Here is a 6,002-nt window from a genome sequence, read left to right as displayed (position 1 = left end):
TTTCACTGTAGGGTGCATGCGCTCGCCAGACAGACAGAGAGAGACATAGAGACAGAAAGCGAGAAATCACCCCCCAGGGGGGATGGTCACGCCGCAGTCCCTTCTCCTCCATTCTCCTCTCGGGATCTTGGGCACGCATGCACATGTGCCTGGTGTGAGTTTTAAGCCACTGGGTCCGGGACACGAACCGCGGTTGACTACGTGGGAGTCCAGCGACATAGCCATTACGCTAACTGCTGGTTCCCTGTACATAATTTTTAAGAAAATCAAAATGTAATCTTTAATTTTTCACTCATTCATTAACCTGTTGACAATTACTTGTTTATTGGTAGGTATAGTACAATCCTTTCCCATATAGTTTATACTTTATTGGGAAATTCAAATGAATTAACAGATGATTATAATATATAAATGAAGCATGCCACAATGGGGAAGAAGAAACAGGTGCTTTGGAACACATGGTAGAAGCATCTCTCCTACGTTTAGGGAGTGATGGGGGTTTCCTAGGGGAAGAGACATTTAAGTTCAGATTGAAAGATGACTAGAAGTAACCCGACTGTAGTGGATGTGGCATACCACCCAGATAACTTCTTAAGGACTGGGATACTCATTCCCCAGTTGGCAGGACTGTTGTCTTTTGGTTGGTGCTTAGCTGAAGTATTCCCCAGGAATCACCTTCTGTGAAGGAAGCTGCCTTGCTCAAAGTTATCTCTATGTCTTCAGGAAACCAAGGTAAAATGTTTATCTCTTTGCCTTAATTAGGACAACTCTGAAGGGCCATCTTAGCTCCAAAGCTCTTCATAGATTCAACCAAGAGCTTGGTTGCATCTCCATGACAGTTAAACTTTCCCTTCCGCCCAGTTCTTCTTTCTTTCTTCCTCACAGGTATTGTTTCAAGAACTCTGTCCAGTAAAAATATTGCAGACCAACAAACTCTCCTGCAACCTAGAGTGGTAGTCATGGTGGGGAGTTCAGAGAGTGCAGGGAGAGTGTTACTTAAAGATGGAGTGGCATATTCAAGGCCTAGATGTATTGGAAATTTTACAAAATCTAGAATGTGTGAGTGAACTCACTGGAATGGAGACATGATTCTAGAAATATCTTGTGACCCAGTTAAGGAAATAAGGAGCTTGGGCTACATTCCTAAGACCAGTAGGAAGATCTTGTAGGTTCTAGGTCATGGGAAAGGCATGATCTGACTTGTGTTTTAGAAAGATAATTTGGCTGCTGGAACCAGCAGTTGGTGTAATGGCTATGTTGCTGTACTCCCATGTAGTCAACTGCAGTTCGAGTCCTAGACCCGATGGCTTAATGTGCCCAATATCCCAAGAGGAGAATGGAGGAGAAGAGATTGCGGCATGGCCATCCCCCCTGGGGGTGATTTCTTGCTTTCTGTCTCTCTGTCTCCTTCTGTCTTTCTGGCGAGTGCACGCACCCTATAACAAAAACCTCTAAAAAACAAAACAAAACAAAACAAAACAAAAAACAAACAAACAAAAAAAAAGAAAGATAATTTGGCTGCAATGGCACCATTAAGTAAAACTGTTACTATCACTATTATCATTGATCATTGTATTTTTTTTTAATTAGAAGACTAGAGTGATTCGTGACCTCTTTCCACTTTCTGTACTTTACAGAATGGATAGCAAACCATAAGACCAGGCAAGCCTTGTAGTGAATACCAGTAATGTAGCAGTACTGTGGAACCTTTAGCATACTAGAGGGATTTAATCATAGTCCTTTGGATTTTTTTTAAAACCCGGTTCACACAGTTTTAAGTATTTATTAAGCACCAACTACATGCCAACTTCCCTTATGCAGACTAAAGAATACACAAACTGCAGTGTGCTAACCCTAACTTTAACCCTAACCCTAGTTGTGAAGGGTCCAAGACAAACTTTCTAAGAGGGATGCCAATGCCTGTTTGTTCAATGTTCTACCACCATTGTGCCTGACAAATAGTGAGTGTTCAATATATGAATATACAGAAGGAGGTGTCTCAGAGACACAGGCAAATCACTCAGTCCTCATGACTGCAAATGAGATCATGTGGCTTCCATTTCTCCAGGTCATTGTGAGAGGTAAATAAGATAACATATATAAGACGCATAGTTCAGAGGCTTAATATATAGTAAAAATTGTATTTACTCAAATAGCTCGAAGATAGTTTGTTCTCATAGTAGTAGAAAGAAACTAAGACCTTATATGATTACAGACTTCTAATATTTATTTCTCTCTTGTCTTCTTTACCCTGTAATATCATTTCGAAAGAAAAATACAATTTGAAAGCCAAGTTAAAAGAGTCATTCACTCATTACTTTATTCAACAAGATATTTTTTTGAGGACACCCAAAGTGTCAGACAGGGCTTAATCAGTGAGGAACTTCACAGACACAGTACTTATCCTTGTGAAGCTTATAGTCCGAAGGGAAGACATTAAAAGAAAAAAAATTAGCGGGGCCAGCAGGTGGCATAGTGGTTAAGGTGTTGGACTCCCATATGGCTGACTGTGATTGGATTCCTGGACCTTGCGACTTGAAAATCACACCAAAATCCCAGGGGGAGAGTTCAGGAGAAGGGATTGCAGTATGGCCATCCCCTATGGGGAGGTGATTTCTCACCTTTTCTCACCTTTCTCACGGTCTCTCTCTGTGCCTGGTGAGCACATGCACCCTATGGTAAAAACCTTAAAAAATGAAAAGAAATCTCAGGAATTATATTAACTTTCAGAGAGAGTAATAGAGAGAAACTAATTTTGATAGGCGTTTTTGAAAAAGTAACCTTTAGTCTGGGAACAAAGAGTAGGAATTTCATTAAGAATAGGAGATAAAGCATTCCAGGTTGAAAGAAAATTCTGTGCAAAGACCCTGTAATAGAGAAAAAAGCATGCACCATTAGAAGGGTGGAAAAAAGTACGTGTAGCATATTGGAGGGAGATGAAACTGGAAATGAGGCAGGGGCAGATTGTTTAAGGCCTTGGTTGCTACATGGTCTTCCCTTATCCAGACCAAAGGATATGCAAATTGCTGAAATCTATCTACTCTCTATATTGGAGTAATTCCTTGATGGCTGTGAAACAGGAGGGCAGGTAAAATACAATCCAAACAGTCACATCTAAGCCTTGAACTATTTTTTTCTCCATCTGGACATAATAATAAAAGAAACATAGCATAGGCTTCCGTTTGTTGAGAGCACTAATCTAGTTGCAGAAATATACTGTATATATTTCTTTCTTTATTTCTACTCCTAAATGAAGCAGAGCTATTAGAAAGTCTTTTGTTCTGTCTCTTCTACCACTCTTTTTTCTTGGATGTGGTTCTTTCACTGGAAATAATCAGTGGGACTGGGGGCAATATAGAATTGAGATGCTATGGTGGTTTCCCAGGAGACATAAGAGAATTTTGGGTGTCATGTGTTTGGGGGTGGCTTACACACTGGATTTGCTCAGAGAGGCGTCCATTTCCCTCTGAGTGATTAGAACAACCTGTGTTCTGGAATACAGTGTTTAAATAGCAAGATTGCATTGCTATCTTCCAGGATGGTGAAGGCTTAATTAACATTTGAAAATGCTTTGAGATCTTTGGATAAAAGTGTTCTGAAAACATGAAGTGTTATTATCTTTGGGGTGATACAGGTCATGTGACACAGGAAGTGGCTTTGAAGGAAGGGAAAACCTTTCATCAGGCAAACTCCTTGGAGTGGTTTAAGCCTGTTTTGAGTGACTCAACATGCCCATGTCATCTCTCCCTAGACTGTGAATGAAAGGAATAACTTGGCCTACAGCTTAGCAACTGCCACCATCATTAACTGAAAGAGTTTAGTAACCTTGTACATTAAACACTCTACAAATTATGCAGAATCCTAAAGCATGTAGCACAGTTGTCCCTTAATAAGCATGGAATACATATTAACTGTTATTGTTATTGTTCTCATAAATACAGTTCAAAATGTCTGGACTTGTTTTCTCTGAACTTAACACCTTTCAACCAGAGTTCAACATTCTTTCGTGATAAACTAACCTTACTTTCTTCTGAAAGATTTGGTGAAGAGCAAAATCATAAATATGAACTGTTCCTGTTGAGGCTTTTATCTGAGGGTTACAAAGAAGACATGTTTAGTGCCGAGAACCCTTTTTGGCATGCAATGTCTTCTTAAAGTTGAGTACTTAACCTTTCTCTTTCTCAGAAAGAAGAACCCCAGATAGGAATTAGGTTTCTTAACTTTACCTCCCTGATGGTTCTCCAGGGTCTTCAGTGGACAGGATTTCAAAGAGAACACTTTCAAGTAGTTCCAACCTACTTAAGGGTAGAAGTGCAGAAGGATTTTGTCCTGTTCCTTCCATTAACTTATATGCCTTCATAATACTTCCTAGAAATGAAGAAGATAGGGCAGGGGTGGGAAGTGGAGAATAGGAATTGGGTTCATTTGAGAAAAAATATTTTTAAGGAATAAATATGTCAAACCAAACCTGCTCACATGTACTGTGAAATTAATTTGGCTAGCTAGGTGACCTGAGTTTTGTTTTTGTTTTTAAATATACCCTTGCCCCAAATATAATACTTCTTAAGAAAGCAGGCTTTGAAACATGGCACAGGAAGGAGAGAGAAACAGGAAAGTGTGTAAAGTAAGAGGCTACAGAGGGACAAGCAGGTGGCACAGTGGTGGAAGCACTGAACTTTCACATGGCTAACTACAGTTCGAATCCTGGTCCTGGTGGCTTTTCCTGTCTCTATCTCTGTCTTTCTCTCTAGTGAGCATACATACCCTAAAACAAATTCAAAATTAATAATAATGATAAATAAAATAAATAAATTCTTTAAAAAATAATAAAGAGGCTATAGAAACAATAGGTGAAAGGGACTTAGGTAGCAGACCGCCTCTGGTGGCCAGGAGCACACCAGAAAGGAAAGCAGATCACCCGCAGCTTGCCGAGATTGCGAGGGCCATGCCGGGAAGAACTCTTTGACTGCGTATCCGGCTCCCGTGGGTGGAGAGAGGTTCCCGGATGCCAGCCTACGGTACAGTGAAGTCAAGCACCAAGCAGACTTAATTAAAAGCTCATTACAACAGCTTGTCCCTCTAACAGTCTGGGCCACTGCAAATCCATTAGCGCAGGAGTCCTCTGCTGCTTCCCTGGTGGAATCCCACCGCAGCCTGGGGGCCTGGAAACTCATCCAGTTTATGACAGGGCCTTCCCCCTTTGTGACCATCAGGCAAGGTTTCTTTCTAGATTATTTTACATTCCAGTAAATTAGTTTTATCCGTTCTGAAACATTTTAACAAAGAAAGTTCTCTGATCATCACATGGGTAAATAACAAGGGCTAAAAGAATGTGTACTTCACCTAATCAGAAACAAATAACCTTCATGGAAAATGCAGTTCCTATCCCACCCCCCTTTTCTTTTCTCTTATACTGGTGGGATTTTGAAATTCCCATTGTTTAGTAAGATTGTGGTCCAGCACCTTCCCTTTGCTTTTTTATATCATTCTTGCTGACCTGATAGAAGATCTCCAAACTTGTGAAGTATGAAGTTGGTAAATGATACTATTGTTTGGGGGTGGGGAGGTAGGATGGGAGCAGGGAGTTTATCTAGAAGGAAAAAAAAGGAAAGGAAAATGCACCCTAACCAGGCTCAAATTAACTGAAATGGATCAAAGTAAACAGAGACATCTAAAAGCTTTTGTAAGTTAAAAGTGGCTATCTGTTGCAGGTCTTGCCTCATTAACTGCTGATTGAAGCTCTGCTTGGCCCTCTGGGATACCTAACACCCCAGGCCTATCACCAGATGAACCCAGGTTAGGCGCTCTTGCCTTTCCCTGTGTTGCTTTGCACAGCTCCTTGACCTCAGCCTTCTTACAAATGTTTATCCTTCCTACCAGGCAAAGGGAGTTAAAGTTTGTCCTTGAGAATCTTGCTGGGAATCTCTCTTCTGGCCAATGAGGAATTTGCAGAAAAGCGAAATGGAAGTTGTGGTATCTCTCCAGAACTGTAATCTGCAAGG

Source organism: Tupaia chinensis, unplaced genomic scaffold, assembly GCF_000334495.1.
Source record: "Tupaia chinensis unplaced genomic scaffold, TupChi_1.0 Scaffold000688_1, whole genome shotgun sequence".
Lineage (NCBI taxonomy): Eukaryota > Metazoa > Chordata > Mammalia > Scandentia > Tupaiidae > Tupaia > Tupaia belangeri.
Note: the sequence above shows the minus strand (reverse complement) of the source record.